Consider the following 23282-nt stretch of genomic DNA (forward strand, 5'->3'; position numbering starts at 1 on the left):
CTGCCGAAATTTGGCCATTGCATGCATAATGGCTAGCATCTCCTTGTCTTATATAGAATACGACGTCTCATGTGGAAGGAGCTTCTAGCTCCCAAAGGCTATAGGGTGACCTCCCTGCATCAACATTGCGCCAATCCCCTCTCCCAACACATCACACTCCAAAACAAATGGCTGCGAAAAATCCGGCAATACAAGCATTGGGCAGCTACTCATAACCTCCTTGAGCCTATCAAAGTCTCACTATGCTATATCCGACCAACTAAATGCCCCCTTCCTTGCCAAATCTGTTAGGGGTGCAGCAAGCTGTGAGAAACTCTTGACTAACTTCCGATAGTAAGTACAAATACCAATGAATCCCTGGAGTTCTGTCACGTTCCTCAGCTCCGACCAATCTCTGATGGCCCTGATCTTCTCCTCATGGATGCTCACTCCATCCACCCCTATGATGTGTCCCAAGTACAACATCTCCGTCAACCCAAAATCACACTAGGAGAGCTTGGCATAGAACTGCTACTCCTCCAAGATGCGCAACACTGTCTCAATGTGCTGGAGATTCTCCTCCCAAGTCTTGTTGTAAATGAGAATGTCATCAAAGAACACCAACACAAACTTCCTTAAGTGACTGCGGAATATGTGATTCATGGAGGACTAGAATGTCACTGGGGCGTTGGTAAGCCCGAAGGGCATCACCAAAAACTCAAAGTGCCCATAGTGACACCTGAAGGCGGTCTTGTGAATGTCTTGCTCCCTCACACAAATCTGATGGTACCCAGATCTCAAATCAATCTTTGAGATGAACCGTGCTCCTCTCAACTCATCCATCAACTCATCCATCCTGGGTATGGGGTACCTGTTCTTTAGGGTCTTCTTGTTCAGGGCCCTGTAGTCAATGCAGATCCTCAATGTGTCATCCTTCTTCTTCATCAACACTAGGGAAGAAGCAAAAGGACTCGTGCTCGGCCGAATGTGCCCAAGAGCTAGCAACTCCCGAATGGCCCACTCAATCTCATCCCGATAGGCCTTGGGATGCCTATAGGGGGTAGTAATCTGTTATGAAACTAGCTCACAAAAAGATAGAAAAGAGAGATCCATGCCTTAGACTTCAGCCTCTTCGAGGGGGCAACCTCCTTTACATTACATAAATGAGCAATTCTTTGATGATACAAATGAAAAGAACTCCTTTCTATATATAGGAGTCCAAGGGGTCATAACATAATCAGAGCCGACATAACAATAATAATGTAAGGGCACAATAATAACAATAGTGGACTTCTATGGGGCACAATAGTAACAATATGGGCACTACACGGGTACATCAATATAATAAGTGGGTTGTACTAATAACAATAAGGGGTTACACTAGTAGTATAGGGGCCTAACATGCCCCTCTACTTCAAAAAGCATTGTCCTCAACGCTTGAGTAGTTCTTGATTCTTCTGTATAAAATTCTTGTCCTCCCATGTGGAATCTTTAGCGGGTAAGTTATTCCACTTGATGAGATACTCTGAAATTGATCGATTTCGTAGCAGTCGGGTTCTTGTTTCTGTGACTGCTCCAGGATCCAATATGATTTTTCCTTCCTCTTCAATTTCTGGCAATATTGTTTGAATTGGGATCTTTTGCAACTTTTGAATAAGTGGCCATACTTCTTCGTCCTTCTTCCGTTCATCCCTTGCTTCGTTTATCCAATCTGGTTGGATAATAGAAATAGCACAAAACAACGCTTCCACATCCTCATCCTTGAAGAGTCTTCCCATTCGGTAAGGTCGCCATTTTTTAAGTGCATGTAGTATTGCCAACATTTCCTTCTCATAAATAGCTTGCTTGAGATGTAGCAGTAAAAATACCCAATCACCTACATCAAAACATTTTTCACTACGATGTTTATCTACCTGTTGTTTCGTTTGATTTTGCACCGAAGTGGCGTTATCCTTTAAAAGTTGGAGAACTTCTTGTTGATGCTTGATGTGATCTTTCTCTACTTGAACCTTTTTCTTCTTGATATCTCCTTCTATCCCTAGAGTTTGAGGAGTGGTAATTTCTTCCAATCCTTTACAAGATATGGTCGGATTCATTTCTTGATGCTCGATGTGATCTTTTACTTCTTGAACATTTTTCTTCTTGATATGTACTTCTATCTTGATAGTTTGAGGAGTGGTAATTTCGACCAATGAATTACAAGATATGGTTGGATTCATGTCTTCTTTCTCGATGTGATCTTTCACTTCTTGCACCTTTTTCTTCTTGATATGTCCTTCTATCTTGAGAGTTTGAGGAGTGGTAATTCTTGCCAATGCTTTAGAAGATATGGTTTGATTCATTTCTTCTTTCTCTGGGGTGGGGTCCTGGCGTATATCCTCTTCTTTTGATGTTTCTTGATCCTTTTCTTCCTCCTCTTCATATTCTATCTAAAATAATTTCTTCTCAGAACACTTATGACCTTTAGTGCATTTGCTATCACAATTGTAACAAAGCCCTTTTTCTCTTTTTTCTTCCAATTGTTGTGGTGTAACCCTTGTAGGTTGTGGAAGGCTAGGAGAAACAACACTTCCATCTTTATAGTTGTGAGGGATACGCTTCCTGGTTTCCATAATTTTGCTTTCCAATATGTCACAAATCCCTTTTACTCTTTCCAATTGTTGTGGTGTTGATCTAAAGAAGGTGTTGCTCTTTGTATCCTCATAATGTGCTATCATTTCCTCCGTGAAAATTGACCACGTAACAAGTTGTTTACTAGAACAAAGCCCTTCGTACCATAAAAATTGATCTGGTTCTAAATACAAAGATGCAATACATACCTTTTGTAATAGTTGTACACCATGTAGATCAAAATATTGCTCCATCTGAAGTATCCAATTTACCGGATCCTTGCCATCAAACTTCCTCATCTTGCTTTTTCTTGATTTTAGGAGCTTGACCTTGAAACGACTGTAACTCTGTACTTTCGGATCTTTAAGTTTTGAAATTTCAACCTATAGTAGCCCTCTGTGTCCTCTTTCCAATGCCACTAGTCTGATCCAAATTGGATTCTCTAAGAAAACGTTATGCACAATCTCCCAAGATGACCTGATTATAGACCTTTCCAAAAGAGCGAACTTTTATGAAGTGTCACGTGTCACTGTTTCGACCTTTGGATCTAAAACCGATATACAAAAAACTAAAGTCTGTCCTCTTTCTGTACCTTCTTACAAAATTTCAATCCAATCCCCAGAGAGAAAGTTATGACGATTTTCCCTAGGTCACCTGTTTGGAATGTAATTCAGGAATCTGCAAAAAGACCAACTTCCTCAGATCATATCTCCAAAAATATAGCGCGAAAAGCTCTGAAATTTGGACCTGAGGTTCAGCGCGATTTCTTCTCAAATGGGTTTTTTTTTGCAACTTCTGAAACATCGCAGAAAAAACGTTATAGCGAAAATGCCACGATGACCTGTTTGGAGCAGCGAAACCCTAGAATCCAAAGCTCTGATACCAAATGTTATGAAACCAGCTCACAAAAAGATAGAAAAGAGAGATCCACACCTTAGACTTCAGCCTCTTCGAGGGGGCAACCTCCTTTACATTACATAAATGAGCAATTCTTTGATGATACAAATGAAAATACCTCCTTTCTATATATAAGATTCCAAGGGGTCATAACATAATCAGAGCCGACATAACAATAATAATGTAAGGGCAGAATAATAACAATAGTGGGCTTCTATGGGGCACAATAGTAACAATATGGGCACTACACAGGTACATCAATATAATAAGTGGGTTGTACTAATAACAATAAGGGGTTACACTAGTAGTATAGGGGCCTAACATAATCACTGCCTGCATGCCCTGCTCAAACTCAATGGTGTGCTCAAACCCCCGGTCCGGTGGAATTTCCCCAAACACTGTGGCATACTAGTAAAGGATGGACTGTATCTCTGGGTGCACCATCTGCCCTATAGTCCCTACCTCTGATGCATGTAGTTCCACTGCCCACTCTATGTCTCCCTTCTGGAAGGCTGCCTCCATCCGATGAGCCGAAACAGTTTGAGGCGGATATGTGTGATGTCCACGTATCTTCTCATGGCTCCCTGTCTTCTCATCATCCCACTCCATCTCTAGGGCCTTCCAATCTGTCATGACCTTCCCTAGAGTGATAAGCCATTGAACACCCAGTATCATGTTGGTGTCTGGAATATCGACCACGAAAAAGTGGTCAGTTAGTGTGTAGGTGCCCATCGTCACTGATAACTCTGGAACATAACGAGCACACACCATGGTCTGATCCCTTGGGACCAAAAATGAAAAGCCATCGAAGCTCTCTATCTGTATACCTCTCTGCTCAACCATCTGTGCATCAATGAAGTTATGGGTTGCCCCACTGTCAACCAAAACTGATACTCATTGGCCACATATTGTCCCCTGTATGCGCAACGTCAGATACTTGGGAACTCCTCATAATGCTGCAAGGGCCCCTCTGGTAGGTGCAAAGGCAGCATCACCTGCTGCTGGTGGTGGAGGTGGCAAAGGATCTTGTGCGGTATGACTATCTCCTACCTCCACATCATCCTCCTCATCCTCTTCCCCACTGCTCTCGGAGAAGACCTCAATAAAATGTGCTTTGCCAGCAGCACATCTATGTCCCGGTGCCCACAGCTCCTGACAGGTAAAGCACAACCGCTTCTTCTTCAACTCCCTCCTAGAATCATCATCAATCTGTACTTGTCCTGGATTTCCCTTTGGAGGCAGAATCCTCACATCCTTCCCCTTAGGTTGGAAAGCCTATCTTTGGGGGTAAGGTGTCTGGGTCCTGGGTAAGGCATCCTGTAAGTCCCGGGTCCTGCTAATAGCATCCTGGAGTGTGGCTGGTCTAGTGGATTTGACTAGACCTCGAAGTGGCTCTGCCAACCCCTCAACAAACATGTAGATCCTTCATTCCACGGATAGATCTGACACCATCACTGAAATCCTCAAGAAGTCTGCAATGTAAGTCTCCGGGTTCCCGGTTTATTTGAGCCTCGTCAGCTCAACAAAGTGTTGTTCTGGATCCCTCCAGTCAAACCTCTCCATCATTCTCCTGGTGAACTCGGCATATGTCATCACTTTGGAGTGTCCGAGTGTAACCAACCCATGGAATCACTAGTCCTGGGCCTCACCATCCAAATGTAATGTCGCCACCTTGATAGCCTCTGTCTCCGACATCTGGTTAAGCTAGAAATAAATGTCCAGTTTCTCCACCCAAGACTTTGCCAAGCTGTTTGATGAGCCATCAAACGTAGGCAAGTGAAATCTACTAGTTGTGCGGTGGGTGTCTCCATCATGATAATGCCGGTATCCTCTGTGATGGTCACGGGGTCTACTATCCCACTGGAGCTAAAAAAAGACTCTGAATGGGAGAGCATCCTTGAAATCTTGCCCATAGGCTTGGTACTCCGCAAAATAATCGCCCATATGACTGGGCTCTGCCTCCTGCTATGCTCCGGCCCCCATGTCTACTCCTAGGAAAGTGGGCATGGTAGAGTGTATAGGAGCATGTGAGGCCACTTGCTGAGTAGTATCACACTGAGTGGCACCCTACTCTGGCAAATGGTGAGATGCACCTGATCCTTCTCCAACCTGGAAAACTCATTGGCTCTCACGCTGTCTAGCCTCCACCGCTATGAATCTCTGCCCCATCACCTCGATCTGCCTCGACAAATCCTGCACTGATTTGAGGAGCATGTCCACAAATTTTTTCCTGTCATCATCTTCCATTGGATCCTCCTGCTTGGCATCCACCTTAGGCTCCTCCTATTCGGTGTTCACCATAGGTTCCTCCTATTCTGTGTCCACCACCCGAACACAGTCTCCCTCTCCGTAGGTGTTCTCCAACCTACACTCAATATCTCTATATTTCCTACCTGTGTAACAGATGTAGGGCTTCTCCCTTGGTGTCATAGACTGCTAGCTCCACAAGATGAGCCAGATCTATGCTATGATACCACTATAATATCCCTTACCAGAGATATCCCTCAAATAAAAGCAAACTCCAACAAGAGAAATAATAATAGTGCAACATACAATAATGTATACATAGAAAATAAGCAGATACTCAAGAAATGCAGAGAAATGCTAAGCCGTTTTATTATACCAAGTAATAGAAAGAGTACAAGAGGTGATCAGAAGGAGAGCACCTCAACTTGCACAAGGCAACTGAAGAAATAGACTTAGAATGGTAAGGAAATGGCCTCTCTCTGAACTGTGTCCAAACTGCCGGAGAACTACTGTGCTGCTACTACTGTTGGAATCAAATGAAGATTTGGGGCTGTTCCCCTCCTCAAAAAATGCTGAAACTCTAGAATCAGCCTCTACTCAATAAACTGAGAAAAGCCCAAAAAGCTTTTCTAAAATAGTTGACCCCCAAAATCCACCCCCTTAGGGATCTACGTAATCCCTCAAGGCTCTGCGCTACCCCTGAAGAGAATCCTACAAAACTCTACCTGAAACTCTGCCAAAATCCTGTAATATGCAAGGGATGATCCCTTGCTCAATCTCCAGGCTCAAATCCTCCACAAAACCCCAATTCGGAGCTCCTACCAAAATAACTGTGTCCTCCCCTCTCAAGACTGCACAGTCATCAAAATACTCCTGTTACCGGGAATAGTGTCTATGTAGAGCTGCTAATCCTACTAAGGCTGGTAGCTACCTTAGAAACAAACAAACTAAAACTACTTTCATTTTCCTTTATGAGAGATAGATGAGAGAAGAATAAAGGAGACCAACCTCTGTCTTGCGTTTGGTTCCTTGCTCGATTCCTCTCTCTTCTGATAGTCCTTTGCTGCTTGCTTTCTTGTGTACCTAGCTTCATAGAGTACCTATATAATCAAAGCAACATAACACTATATGAGAACATAGATCTATTATCATAAACAATATAGGATCAGATGTAAATTGACCATACAAATGCATAAAACATAAATCATACAAGAGTATGGAGGAAAACTTGAATAGCTTTATTGATAATCAAGAAAGAGCCAAGAGAATTACAACCAATTGTTCTAACCCAGCATCATCCTCTTAGCAAGAAGCCCTTCTTCACCCCATGAAAATCTTAGATCACCCAACACTATGATGTAGCACCAAGAAACCAGCAGCACTTCCTTACAAGATGCAAAATTCCAGCCTCCGGATCTTCGGGATGAGGGATCCATATATAGATGTCTGCAAGGGAGGTCGGTCAGCTTTTGAGATTTGATTAGTGTCTCCCCTCTGATAGTTCTTGATTCCACTTGGAGATTGATGATCTCTTACTCATCCCTGGTCGAATTCAGAGAGGCAAGTGTCACAGGAGAAGTTTCTGGAAGATTCCATGCTTCTCCACCTCGTGGATTAACCCTGCCATTTGTCCCTTCTCGCCCATCGCACCCCATAGAAGGTCTTTTTGACATGCAAAGCACCTACTATGTGTATTTAGGTGGGATGCAACGCACTTTGCCTATGGAGCAGGTGAAATGGTCCATTTTTGACCAATTCTGAGTGGTTTTTCAGGGAGAACTTCTGGGAGATGCTGTAATCAGTTGACCTTGTTCTTTTAGGGGTTGGAACAACACCTTTAGGGACTTAGGAGCCCTTGGTTTATGGACATTTATGCTTGGGGTTGCAGTGCCCAAAAATGTCTATAATAGTTGCCCCCTAAAGCATGAGGTCGTTAATCTTTTTGATGTCGAGTGAAATGCTTTATCATGAGGATCCGAAGTTCTTTCAAGCCGGAAGGAGACCTGTAATAAGATACAATACAATACATTATCTTCATAATATTTTCATGATCTAGCTGAGGTGGGCATTCCCATGCTCAGCTTTATAAATTCATTTTTCATGTACATGAAACAGACAATCATCTGAGTGTAGACTGATGATTCTGGTAGAGCCATCATCCCTTAGATTGAATGATTATCTGTGCAGCAATGATGTACATTTGATGTCTTTATTTTCTTGAATATATATCGCAGCCCGGATGGATGAAACTAGATCCAGGGTCTTCAATCTTGTTCGATCTTCACTCGAAGTACAAGTCAATCCATGTGAGAGATGTTATGGAGTCGAACATGGAAAGACATCGCCTGATTACCACCCAATGATGTAAGTTGTTAACAGGCGCGAGAGGAATCACCGATAATGATAATGATCCTCAAGGTACTGCAGTACAATTCACGTGGTGTGAATAAGGGACTTGGCGTCGAACACCACGCAAAAATATTTCGGTCGAAGGCCATTGATGTAAACCTGTCGCCGGAAGTGAGAAACTTGCCATTGAGGCATGCAAGCTTCAAAGTACTGAAAGGGTTGTTCCTAGATCGACTTCTTGGATAATGAGCTGATGTCGACAAGAAGCGATCTGTCATAGGAGGGCCTTGATGAATCCCACATCAATGACACGGAACGGAGCAAATGATTTTAATGGAGGTGAAAACGATCTAGTGATATAAGGTTCAGGGTGGCGGTCATGAAATAATGGAGCGTAAATGTATTGCAGCGGGTGAGACACAGGTGAATTCTCTGAGTGACTTCTCTTGAACATATCGGCAACACTGACATGATGGATTGGTAGCATTAACCCCAAATGTGGATGGTGTGATGGAACCATGGTGATGTGACCAGTGAATGAAACAACCCAACCCGACTTGGATGCGGAGTGAAAGTGTCATGTTCAAGAGCGACTTGCTACCAACAAAGTTTCTTCAAGTTTTCTTCCCAATTTTTCCCCAGTCATTGCTGACCGGTACCTCTTTATTTTTGTCAAGCTTGAGGAGCATAACATATGCTTGTTCTATAATTTTCCCTTCGGGAAAACCCATCGCTATGTTTTAACGAGCCTAGCGATAGTGAAACTCATTCTTGTCTGTTATGGACAAGTTTGTCGCTATTAGGTTTTAACGAGTTTAACGACAAAGACAACTAGGTCCTTTTCAATTTTAGAGAGTCTAAAAAGGGACGTAAAGGAAACTCCAAAAATCCTTTTTCGTCATCTAATCCCTTAAGTCCGAGAAAGTATAAAACAATACAGAAGGGATGAATTTTTGGTACCTTTAATGAGCCAAACAAAACAAGCGCTCAATCTTTTTGTGTAATAATCCCTCAGGTCCAAAAAGATTAAAATCTAAAGGAGGGATAGCACTTCCGGTCACTTTAACGAGCTGGAGAGGCCAATGGCTCGGCAATCTTTTCATATTTTACGAGTCAGTTGAAAAGAGCTTAAAGGAGACTCGTCTTTGAGGAACGAGTGATAAATTCGGGTAGCAGGTAAGGTTTGGAATTTTCCAATCACGGCAGTGTTACAAGGATGGATAACAGGATCAATCTTCGCAGCTATTCCTTAAAAGGGGTAAACAATCAAGTGGAGGTGAATGATCGGCCAAAACAGAGTGGAGGTGATGATGAGAACACGACCAAGGCTTTAAAGGCTGAAGTACTACATTCACGATGGTTATTTACCGGAAATTAGTTCATTTTTTAATGAGCTTAAATGCGGGGGGAAACACTTGCTCATGGCTTATGTTTATTTTTTAATGAGCTTAAATTCCACGATAAAACTGCTCGATCCAGTCGTATAATAAGGATGTCTCATCTAAGATGCCATTTTTGTGGAGCTTGCACCTTACAAAGCTTTGCTCCGAATCCTTTCTTTATGCAAGTTAGGAAATGACTAATCCTACGAGTTTAAAGGGTTAGAGTACCTACAAATTTAAAAAATAAATAGTCTCTCTTCGCTTGCATGCCAAAAGGTTTGCATGCCCCCAGGTATAGAGAAAAATTTCTAGGTTACCAAGAAAGTTTCATCCGCGTAGCGGATAAAATTCTTTCTCGGCGATGCCTATCAAAATAGGCAAAGAGGAGTGGGGTCACCCGGCATAACCTTAAGGAAGGTATCTTATTCTAGTCTGTTCCCATTTTCCTGTAAGGACGGGTTTGCCATATTAGTCATATATCCTTCGTGGAAATCAACCCTATACCCAAGGTTCTGTTGCCGAAGTAGACTAGGGTGCATGCCCCCTAGGTTTCAGTCACGTCCCCTGAATCACTCGTGCTCATCAGGCGGACGGACTGGGGATTGATGAGACATTCCTTGCATGAAAAGACCATTCAGGGATGGTATATGACTATTTGCTATGCGTGAACCGGGGAATGAAAGTTGGTCTACGAGCTTGACCACTCTTCCTTCGTGTGGAAAACACATTACTCTAAAGAGTGAGGAGACAATGGCTCCCATGCCATAAATATAGTCTCGTCCAAGGAGTAGATTATAATCCAGGGGTCCTTGGACTACCATTACGTTCATGTGAACGGTTTTCCCTCTCAATGTAATGGGCACATTGGGAAGGATCCCTAACGGTTGACTGGTTCCTTTGTCAAAGCCTGTTAGATTTCTCATTTCAGGCAAAAGCGATGGCGAACCAAGCACTTTCCAAGCAGTTGAGGAAATGATACTCACAGAAGCCCCTTCATCTATGATGGTACCAGCCATGACCATTCTATATATTTGAGCAATGATTCGAAATGGTACACTAGCCGGTAAACGGGGTCTGCCTAGTAGATTCTAATCAAAGGAAACAACTAGGTTGCTTGGAGGTGGGACCGAATAGACGGCCGGGTATGACTCTGACGAACTTCCTTCCTGCGGTAAAGGAACGGGTAAACTGCCCCCATGTTCATCGGAGTCTGTGCTTACGAAAATAATTTGGACGGTGTCATCCTTGTTCTCTTCAGTGACTGTATCATCTGAAGATTGAACCTCTAAAGGCAAGACCGGGTCAACTGTTGCCTCGACCTTTTGAATTTCGTCTGGTATAGATTCAGATGGTTTATCTTCAATGATAGACGCTTCGGCCGACCACAAGGGCGGGTCAGCCGGATTTTCAACTAGTGACGGACTCGGCAAGAGTTTCTTATATCCAGGAGGAAGCCGTAACGGCGAAATCGGACGGTCGTCCAAAACTCTTTTAGCCTCGTCTAAGAAGGGAAAACGGTGTACGGTGTGATCGCCTTCACACAGCTTACAAGGAAATTTACATTTTCCTTTTTGTCCAGGGGCTTCACTTTCACTAGTTGACGGTGTATTCTCAACATGATCATTAGAGGTTGACGACATCAGGTTGTGCAAACGAGGAGACCAGTCCCTTAATATCCGAGGGATGCAAGGACAATCTCTATGATAGTGGTCTCCTTTGCAAATGACACATGGCGATTTAGGCCTGGTCGGTGCAGTGTGTGGATTTTCGCTAGACGACGCTTGGTTACCCCTTTTCGCCTTTGGCTCCTTCTTCTTCTTCTCTTTCTTCTTCTTTTCCTTCTTCTTCTCAGGTACTTGATTTTTGGCTTTACCAGCTTCATCAAGCAAAGAGGAAGGAGGAGAGGAAGAATTGGATGAGGTAGAGGGTTGGGAGGTAACTCTGGAATTGTCTAGTTGCTGACTTGATTGTTCAGGAATCGCGGTGTTCTGAACAACGGAGGTTGAGAAGAGCCATATGAGCAAGCCAATTGTCAATCCTGGAAGCGGCAATGTGGCCATATGGGGTGCACCAACATCTCCCCAAAAGGAGAAGGGACTAGGATTTCCTCCAAGGGGAACTCCTTGGTTGGTAGACTTCATTTTCCTCAACCTAAGACCAACGTAGGAAAGGTGATAATTATTCCATTTAAAATAAATTTTAGACGCTTTGACACAACTTGTTTTTTCAATTTTTAAGAGTCGAGAAAAAACAAAAGATGACCCTAGTCGGCTTCGATTTTTAATGACCCTGAAGTGACAAGTGCTCAGATGGACCTTTTCCGTTAAGGAGTCTGAAAAGGAACGAAAGAGACTGCTCTGGAAATCTAGACAGAGGGATTACCAAACCAATCACAAAACTGCAAAATACTTTTTATGGTACGGCAGTAAATCTTCCCGAATGTTGTGTTCAGTGCATTGCAATCGATAGGGCGGCAGACACGGCTTCCTATGGATAAAGGATTAAGCCTATTGTGGTCTCCCAAAATATACTCGACGGTACGTGGGAGCACAAGTCCGTACTGGAACTTATCGTCTCAAAGTGGAGGAATCACCCAACCAACAGTGAAAACAATAGTTACCAGGCTTTACGACGTCGGAATACGTCTCTAGCCTAGACTTCTAGATGTTGTGCGTTAGGTTCCAAAGCGTTGTTAGATTCATTAAATTTATTTTATAGTTGATCTTGCTTAAGAAATTTTCCTTTCAGGTTCACCGTGTGATGTAGATGTACAATTCCTAAAATGCACTCTAAGATGACAAACAGTCGTTTAATCTTCTTTTCTACAAATGAAAATCCTAGCTACTAAGGAAAGAGAGATGGTGTTCTTTCAACAAAGAGCAAAGAGCACACACTATATGCACTGTCCTAAATCGAACCAACAAACAGTCTAAATGCAAATGCACATGCATGTATTTGTTTTCAGCCTTCTTAATGTGTAAATGATAAAAAGAAATCTAATGCGCAAATCTGAATTATTTTTCAAAGCGACAATTACTAACAAGTTTCTTTTCAAAACAAAATGAGGACAATGGAAACACTTTGCGATTTGGAATTGAAAACTTGCTTTCAACACTAGAAAAACTACTAATTCAGATCAAATACAATAGTAACAGGGTAATCGACTATCAAGAACAATCAGATTCTCTTCTATGACTAAAAATGACACTTGCAACACTTTCAAATCAAGAAACGACAATACAATTACGCTACTTCTTTGTAAAGGAGAACTGAAAATGACTCAAAAAATACATAAAAATATTTACAGTTCTTTGCACAATGGAGGCGGAATAACAGAAAGGAAAGGGGTTTCAAACAGAGGTGTACTGACTATAGGCAGCAAAACTCCTGAATAGATCTGAAAAGAGTGAGCACAGAAACCAAAATTTAGGAACAAGGCCTTGTCTGATTAGCGCACCTGTAACACAGTGAAACTGAAATGCAATGCACCTACTACACTCGGGAAGTGTGCTGCATTTGAAATTCACAGAATAGACAATGCACTCGATCAGGGACGAGACTTTGATTGGGTTCTGGGTCACAGTTTGCAGTTCAGTTCAGGGATTTTGGCCGAGCAAGTGGTAATCAGTAAATCAATCACAGGGGTAGATCTAAGGAGGTTACTAGAGCCACCACAAGGGCAGTTAGAGAGCTTGTAAATCAATTGTTTAATTCATAAACAAAACCCGGAGATTGACTGAAGCAGCATTGATCTACTTTGCACTTGCATAGCAAATGTAGTTCGAAGGCTAGCTGGCTTGACTTCAGGCTCCGTCTGTAAGTTTATAAAGTAAACAAATGTAGATGAACAAACAATCTACTCGCTCCCCAGTGGAGTCGCCATTTTGTTACCGGGAATAGTGTCTATGCAGAGCTGCTAATCCCACTAAGGTTGGTAGCTACCTTAGAAACAAACAAACTAAAACTACTTTCGTTTTCCTTTATGAGAGATAGATGAGAGAAGAATAAAGGAGACCAACCTCTGTCTTGTGCTTGGTTCCTTGCTCGATTCCTCTCTCTTCTGATAGTCCTTTGCTACTTGCTTTCTTGTGTACCCAGCTTCACAGAGTACCTGTAGAATCAAAGCAGCATAACACTATACGAGAACATAGATCTATTATCATAAACAATATAGGATCAGATGTAAATTGACCATACAAATGCATAAAACATAAATCATATAGGAGTATGGAGGAAAACTTGAATAACTTAATTGATAATCAAGAAAGAGCCAAGAGAATTACAACCAATTGTCCTGACCCAGCATCATCCTCTCAGCAAGAAGCCCTTCTTCATCCAATGAAAAGCTTAGATCACCCAACACTATGATGTAGCACCAAGAAACCAGCAACACTTCCTTACAAGATGCAAAATTCCAGCCTCCAGATCTCTGGGATGAGGGATCCATATATAGAAGTCTACAATGGAGGTGAGTTAGCTTTTGAGATTTGATTAGTGTCTCCTCTCTGATAGTTCTTGATTCCACTTGGAGATTGATGATCTCTTACTCATCCCTGGTCGAATTCAGAGAGGCAAGTGTCACAGGAGAAGTTTCTGGAAGATTCCATGCTTCTCCACCTCGCGGATTGACCCTGCCATTTCTCCGTTCTTGCCCATCGCACCCCATAGAAGGGATTTTTGACATGCAACACACCTACTGTGTGTATTTAGGTGGGATGCAACGCACTTTGCCTATGGAGCAGGTGAAATGGTCCAGTTTTTACCAGTTCTGAGTGGTTTTTCATGGAGAACTTCTGGGAGATGCTGTAATCAGTTTACCTTGTTCTTTTAGGGGTTGGAACAACACCTTTAGGGACTTAGGAGCCCTTGGTTTATGGACATTTATGCTTGGGGTTGCAGTGCCCAAAAATGTCTATAACAACTCCGCTCCTCCTCAACTCCAGAAATCGCTCCTCCTGCAAAATACTGATGAAACTACCTTGCCTGAGAAGGCACTCGAAGTCCCCTGAGGCTAAGGGTGAGATCTTCGAACGGAGACACTTGATGCACTAAATAGTGTTTTAGACAAGCTAAACATCCAGTGTGCTCTAAGTCGAAGTGACTAGCTCAAATGCAACATAATCGAATGATCAAAATGAGGAGGCTCCTCTCTCCTTTATAGCATTGGCTTCTCTCAAAACCCTAAGGCCACCTCTTCCAACGTAGCCTCTCTCTTGCCACGTGTTCCTTCTCATCTGCGCAGCCCCTCCAAGTGTCTACGTGGACCCCTCCTCTACGTGGTCCTTGGGCCCCCTTAGCTCCCCTTTTAAGTTACAACGTTGTGCTACTAGGGAGTGACTTTATTCATAAAGTGAGTTATGTCCCCCTTCCCTCACTTTTTTATTTATTAATAACTATAGAAGGCAAAATTAAGCAAAATCAAATATTCCAATTAGCCATGGCTAATTAGGAATATTACATAAATTGACAATGTTTGAACTGCTGGTGCATCCCTATCCTCCCTTCCTTCTAGTAGCTTTGAGATCCCTCCTTCATCTTGATTGTATTCATTTGTTTCTTCCTCGTCTAATGTATCAAGGGGATAATTTTCATCCTTTATTTTTTTCCTCTTGTTACTTGTAACACCTTGAAGGGGTTGTTTGAGGACGTGGGTGCATCGTGGCCTTGAGATGCTTGGTTATTTGGAGCCTGTTGTCACTTGTTTCTTGTCCTCCATTGTGGTTGCAATTTTTGTTGATTCTAGATCTGTGCTTCTTCCCCTGCTTGACCTTATTACAATCCATAACAAAATGTCCATACTTGTGATAATATCAACACTTGAAAGGAAGTTAATCGTAATCCAAGATTTGGGTATGCTTCCAATCTCCCATCATTAGAAGGATCTCTGTAGGGAGGCCCTTCTCCATGTCCACCTTGAAACATATTCTTACACTAGCAAACTTCCTTGATTTAGGTTTTTCTCTATCAATGAATCTTCCTACCATGTTTCCAATTTCCCAAAGGAAATCATTTCCCCAACGCGGGATAGGGAGTCTCGAAAATTTCACCCAAACATGAATTATCATAGGAATATATTTCGTTGGGCTGAAATACATTTTCCATAGATTCAAATACATTCCCTTGGCATCGAAGTAACACCCATTTCTAAATATTATCTCATTTTCATCCCTAGTCTCAAACAGAAATGCGAAGTATCCATTACCCACTACGAAAATCCCTAGGTCACCTTTCATCTTTTCTCTCCAGTTCCTCTTTGCCCATTATTCAACAAATTTGAGAGACAACCTTATGCCTGTAAACTTATCTATCAGTGCTTAATCTGTATAGACTATCTTGGAATGGAAAAAGGTGGAAGAAAAAGGACTACAAGAATGTTCTCATCTTTTTTAACAAATTTTGAGCTTCTTTTCTTCAGTTTTTTCTTTTTGTGCATGGAAGCAATCAATTCTTGAAAGGCTATTATGATCACATCGAGAATGGGAGAGGAGGGAGGAGGAGGATCCCCCTCCTGGATTTCCATTGGTTGTCATCAAGGTTGCAGAGTAGGAGTAGAGGGGAGTTGTAGAGCAGGAAGGTATAAGATATATGGATAGGTGTGTTAGATACCAGTATAATTATCAATAAACCTATTATTATAACAAGGAAATGAACAAAAAAAAGGTTAAAAGAGAAAACAATTTTAAAGAAAGAAAGTAAAGTTTTTACGTTCTATCCCTAATATTAGCTACACATATCTAATATCTTTCCTTATGGAGGAATGGAAAAGGAGGTAATTACAATTTTTTTAATGATGATCCCTTGAAATTATGATCATCTAAGAAGGATGACATGAATATAATTGGGTAATAGTTATATACTTAAGGTGATTAAGTAGAAGTTTCACAAACAAGCACAATAAATCAACAAGAATTCATTCCTATAACATGATTGAAGATTTAGACTCAAGGAATAGTCATGATGAATTAATTTTTCACTCCGGTGGTATCTTGTGAATGAATAACCCTATGAAAAATGGTTAAGGAATAATAATAAAATATTCCATATAAGGATAATCCATATTAGAAAGAAAATTTTGGTAATCAACCAATGAATTTAAATAATCATGACAATAATGAAGGTCGTGGGAAGTATGGTGACATTATATTAAAGGAGTGAATGCATAATAAAATTGACCAATTGGAGGAAGATAAGTTCTTTGCATGATGACATCTATAATTTCCCCCTCTAATGAGAGAGGCACCATGTAATGTTTTACATATGTGACTAACTATATGTGTTAATTATAGACAATTTTCTATTCCTTTAATGCCTTAAAATAGGGAAAAAGTAAGTGTATTACATTTAATAGCCTACTCTATTGAATTTATTTATAGGGTCTCTACCGAAATTGAGGAATATTAATAACCTTCCCAAGTTCAAAAAATTCATGCATTTTAGAGAGTAGGGAAAGAAATCATGTCCATTGGATGTGGGGAATCAAATCCAATTTAATAATATGTTTTTGAAATTGAACAAAGTGAAAAAAAATTCCATCTTTGAAGTTAGTAGACATGGAATATTAGGAAATTGAGACTATTGGAGTAGACAAAAATATATCTATGAATATCTGGTATGAGGGAGTGAAGGGATGTTTCTATCAAGAAGACATTCCTCTTAATAATATTGATGAGTGGACTATGCAACATGCTTGTTAAGGGTCAAAGTGATGAACTCTTTGATTTAAAAGTGTCAAGATAGGGAGTTGTGAACACTCGTAATTGGTCAAGAATGATAAGTGATAAATTGGGAAAATGTTTAAAGGATTAAATGGCCAAAAATAACAATTGAAATATATGAGGGAATGTTTCTTGAAATTTCATAAGGATACCTTGAGAAGGATCATGCATATATTGACAAGAAAAGTGAGAATAAGCTAATAGAGGGGTACTTTTCTAATATGTATTTTATAAGTGAATTGATGATATAATGAGACTTCATGTAGAACAATTTGCCAAAATTTTTCTATTAGTATTGAAAGAAGTTAGTTCCAAGCACACCAAGCATATAAAATCTTTTGGTTGATGATAATGATAGTAGTAGTTCAAATGCTTCATATTCTAAACCAGATATATTCTTCACAAGCCACAAGTGAATGGGAATAATCTCTAGCCAAACTTGAATAAGGGTGAATCTATGATAAATGGATCAAGCTATACTGATAAGGGAACTTGATGAGATAAGAAAATATTTTTGAGAATGAACAATGATATTTACCAAGTAATGGAAAAATCACCAGGGATAAAAAAAACCCTCATGCATGTGAATTAAGCATGACAACAAACTTAAATAATGATGACCTACTATTGTGTACCATTGAGTATAATGATACTATAACAGATAAGAAAAACACGTATAGTGATCATGGAATTTAAATTCTTATATTAATGTTTTAAAGAATGATTATGCAACTAGTAATATCTTAATGATGAATTTCATTAAATTTCTTTGGGGAAAGAGGAATACAAGACTGAATATTAACGCTTAACATAATGAGGTTCATTTGAAGTTTAAAGATGTATTTAAATTACTATACCTACTTTATAAATTGTCAACTTCCTAGTTAAAAGAAGTGGGAAAAATTATTGAAAACTAATTGGTATCTCGATAAAAACATGACATTCATAGTATTGAGGATTCAAACCAGGCTAACTAACTTAGCTAGATAGATCCTATATGGATATTTAATGATATTTTTGAATTACAATGAAATAGATTGTATTCATTGTTTATGCATGATAATGAATGTGATTGATGAATCATGATAAGAATGATTTTGTTTCTCTTCACGTGATACATGTTGAGATCATTATAGTATTGACATGATGTTGTATTAACATGTGGTTCTATTTATGATGTTGATGTAATGTCATATCTTTGATATATGTGCTTATGTTATCATATTATTATGAAATTTTGACATGTGATAATTTCATGCAATTTTGATGATGAGTTGTATTCTCATGATGGCATGTGGATTATTTTTTATGATATTATGATGTTATGACTAATGCATTGGTTACATGTTGAGAGGTGGTCACTATTACACCAAAGTGGTATTTAATACATTCATTTAAGACAAAATTATCATTTCATTTTAAAATTATCATTTGTCTCAACTATTTATTTTATATTAAATTATTATTTTTTTACTTTTGTATTTTTTAAATTAAAAATTGGCATCATATGACATTTTCAAAGCCATTAAGTCCTTAGGTCTGAGTGGTCTACGGTCTAGGGTTTTGAGCAAATTGTTTCAGGGTTTCTCTTCTCTCTTCTAGCTCACATTACAGGAGAGAAAGCAGAGAAACCATGGGGCCATATAAGAGGTTCATCAAAGCTTTTACTACCCATTCATTCTCACCCATACGCCTAATGCAAGGTGGGCCATCATCATCATTATTTTTGATAGCATGGTCATTGGGAATGTGGATGGTGGTGACATCGTAGATGGCCTCATATGCAACAATTGAGAGGCACAACTGAAATAGGAAGCTTTGCATCGAGCCAACCCTAAAAGTTTTACAACATAACCGTGACTATGCTCGGAGGGAGCCCATGAGCAGCAACAACTCAAAGCTCCCAAAGCCCATCAATGTCTTAGTGAGTGAGCTCCTGAGCCTCCAAAACTACATCCAGATGTCATTCTATGATATTATGATGTTATGACTAATGCATTGGTTACATCTTGAGAGGTGGTTACTATTACACCAAAGTGGTATTTAAGACATTCATTTAAGACAAAATTATCATTTCATCTTAAAATTGTCATTTGTCTCAACTATTTATTTTATATTAAATTATTATTTTGTTTTTTTTTTTTAAATAAAAATTGGCCTCATATGACATTTTGAGAGCCACTAATTCCTTAGGCCTGAGTGGTCTACAGTTTAGGGTTTTGAGAAAATTGTTTCAGGGTTTCTCTTCTCTCTTCTATCTCGTATTACATGAGAGAAAGAAGATCAACCATTGGGCCATACAAGATGTTGATCAGAGCTTTTAATACCCATTCATTCTCACCCATACACATAATGTAGGGTGGGCCATCATCATCATTATTCGTGACAACATGGACGTTGGGCATGTGGATGGTGGTGGAATCATAGATGGATTTAGATGCAACAGTTGAAAGGCACCACTGCAATAGGAATCTCTACATTGAGCCACCCATAAACGCTTTACAACATAACTGCGACTGTGCACGGAGGGAGGCCATGAGTAGCAAGAACTCAAAGTTCTCGAAGCTCATCAATGTCTTAGTGAGTGAGCTCCTGAGCCTCCAAAACTACATCCAAATGTTATGTCAGTTCAGAAAGCTCAATGATGCCATGCTCAAATCAAGCATGCCACGTACTCTGGTTGTCACCCCACTGTCTTCACCTGCAACTCTATTCTTAGCAACTTACACCGAGCAGGTCAATGCCATAATGTTTCTTCTCTTTATAAATTTATAAAATAAGTTGGTTTTATACCGAATCTAATTACATATAACATAGTTTTGAGCACTCATTGCGAGAGGTTGGACATGGAAGGCTCATTTGATATGGTAAAAATCATCTACAAGGTCAAGATGATATTGAGTATAATGAATTTTAATAATTTAATGAAATCCCATTATAGGCTCAATAAGTATGAGGAGGTCATGAAGGTTTACAGGGAAATGTTAGAGAAAATCCATGGGGATGATCCTTTGACATATTATTCTATTTTTTAGGGTTTTGTGAAGGGGGAAGTGATGTAGTAGGCAGAGGATTTGTACTTAGAGATGAGGAGATGGGGTCTGATCTTCAGTGAACTAGTTTTTTGTAATTTTATTTGGGGATTTTTCAAGGTAGAATAGATTCATATGGCATTTGATGTGTTTTCCTTTATTCTAGAGACATTCAAACCAATATTTATGTTGTATAATGCCATGATTGATCAATTCTACAAGGCTAGCAAGATGCAAGAGGGCTTAGAGTATTTGGAGAACATGGGAGAGAGGAATATAAGCCCTACTAGTGACTTGTATGTAATTTTGATGAGTAGGTATATTGAACACGGTGAATTCCAAGAATCCAAGAGGCTTTTTGGATCATTGGTGGCAAAGGGATGTGTGCCAAATGTTGTGGTATATAGCACGCTATTCGATAAATACTTCAAAGAGGGAATGCTTGCATATGCTGAGAGGTTTCTTGATGAAATGGTGACAAAATGGCGTGAACCTGATGAGGTCACATATGCAATGTTGATATACGAGTATTGAAAATTAGGTAATTTGAAGGAAGCCTTGAAGATCTTTGGCATAATGATTGAAGTTGGATTTAAACCAAATGTTTCTATTTATAATAAATGGTTTGGGGTTTTATGTAAAGAAGGAAAATTGGAGGAAGCTTAGAAGCTCATCCAAACTATGGTGGAAGGAGGTTAAAAGGATGATCTTGTGACATATGATGTACTAATAGAGGGGTTTTGTAATGAAGGGAGAGTTGAGGAGGCCATTTGTTTTTTGTGAGGTTTTGCAAAAGGGTTTTTTGGCTAAGGAGATTGAGACATGACTTGGTGGGAAACTGTTGGGCCTTCAAAATGTCATCCTCTTTTACCCTCATTTCCATCATTTTACCATATTCCGGAACTCTTTACCATATTTTGTAGCTCCATAACCCTACATTAATAACCATTTTCATGATCATATGGGTTTATCATCATTATTTTCCAAGTCATTTATTTTAAGTAAATTTAGAGAATTTATGATTAAATATTAGGAAATTAACATGTTTTCATATATATCTAAAAGTGTTAAGAGTTTTGTGATATTGTAGGCCTATTTTGAAGATTCTAGAAGGTCAACCACAAATTCAAACTTCAATTCCAACTCATGAAGATTTGTGGAATAATTGTAGAAGATTTGGATCATTGACTAAGCACATTCAAAGGAGAGAATCATGGATGTTTTGATATGTGTCTCCTATCAAAACTAGGAGAGAATTTTGAGAGGATTTGTAACTCACATTTTTAAGTGGTTAGTTGTAACCGCAAGAGATAAATCTGGATTTAGGAGAGATTTGAGGATCTATATTTATTGATTAGTTATCTTAAGTTTTTGTATAAATAGGAGTGCGTCCTTCATACAAAAGTGTTCCAAGTTCCAAACAAGATATGTAATTTGTAAAATGAGGATAGAGAGGAAGATAGTTGAATTATTGTAATATCTTTGGAGCTTTTCTCCAACTTCATTTTATGGAATACATATTTGCTACTTTGATCTCCAAATTTTGATAATTGTTCAGTGTGCTTGCGGAGGAGTGGAGGGCCCCCATCAACCACAATTTGCACACCTTTTTCATTTGTTGTACATATTGGTAACATTGTGTAATTATGTGTGGTTATATCTTCCGGATCCATCGCATTGCAGAAGTCTCAAATCCATTATTGTGTAATTATGTTATTTCATTTATTTTCATTTTAAGCAAGAGTGATTTTCAATTCAGTAAGTGCGATTTTCATTTTAAGCAAGTATGGTTTCATTTCAAGAAAGTGTGGTTTCAATTATGCAAGTTAGTTTAGTTTCTTTTATGTTATTTTGATTCATGTTGTTTTGTTAAGATTGATTCAATTTCTTTATGTTTGGATTGGATTGGATTGATTTAATTTTCTTTTAAATTAGTTTCAAGTTTATTGCATTAGATTAATATATTATGAGAAATAATCACCTAGTACATATAGTACATGTATACCTCATTAGTTCACAAACCCCAAGTTGACAATTTAATGATAGAGATTTAACTCACAATTAAATCACCTAAAATTTTGGCACCATTGTCAAGGAGGTATATAGAGGTAAGTATTTTGAAAGTTTAGACAACTCATGATAGTTGCATTCATTCTTAGATGCATGGTTAAAATAATATTAAAATCATTTATGATGCATATTCAATAATTTTTCAATACTTCGTACTAATCTGTGTGCAAGAAAGGAATTATCAACTAGTTGGAGTAATTCACAGACAATTAAGAATTTGAGGAATGTCCTTCCAAGAACTTTCTCAAACCCTAGCAACAGTTGGGATATATGCCGCTTAGGAAGAGTATATTTTAACTGTATTTAGAAACTTGTCTATCTCTCCACCTGCACAAGAAGATCTTCAAGTCTTTTTTTATTCCTCTTGTCAATCTGTTGAAGAGACTAAAGAATCATGGAATACTTTTTATTGAGAGGAACCACTAGAATCTAAGATTGAGGAATGCATAGTAAAGAAGGATATTCAATGTGATTTAAACCAAGAAAGGAATCAGGAATGTCATAACTTTATTGAAAGATGGTTCCAATCAGGGGTCAAGTCACATCACTCTTTCGTTCTTCCTTACTTCTTGATTGCATTATCAAAAAAACTGGTCTTTCATGCTTTGATGTAATTTAATGAATATTTTTCAAACCTAAGCATGAATATATTTTTACTCCTGTTATGCACATGGTTACATTGGACATATGCATACACTTGGACGAATTTTCTATTTAAGTAGAGTAAGACAAAACCAAGTTTGGTGGTGTTTTTAAGTTTCTTTTGTTAACTTAGATTGTATTTTATTTGCAATTTTATTTTTGGTGGTGCAATAAGAGCCACCTCACTTACTAATCATTTTGCAGTAAAATCTAGAAAGAGAGGAGAACAAAGAGAGTTTTGAGAGCCAAAATTTGAAGTTAGAGATCAAATCCCTTTTATTTTGGTTTTTGTTTTTTATTTATTTTAGATTTCAAAATAATAAAAGAGTTGACAAAATTCCTAAGAATTCTCTCTTCCT

General features: G+C 39.2%; 1 pseudogene; it reads left to right on the top strand.

Moving 5' to 3' along the window:
• Positions 1–20397: 20397 nt before the first annotated feature.
• Positions 20398–21142, top strand: LOC149151986 (uncharacterized; annotated as a pseudogene).
• The last annotated feature ends 2140 nt before the right edge of the window (positions 21143–23282 follow it).

Source organism: Pinus tabuliformis, chromosome 9 (assembly GCF_031772625.1).
Source record: "Pinus tabuliformis cultivar Carrire ecotype Pingquan chromosome 9, CPIR1, whole genome shotgun sequence".
Taxonomy (NCBI): domain Eukaryota; kingdom Viridiplantae; phylum Streptophyta; class Pinopsida; order Pinales; family Pinaceae; genus Pinus; species Pinus tabuliformis.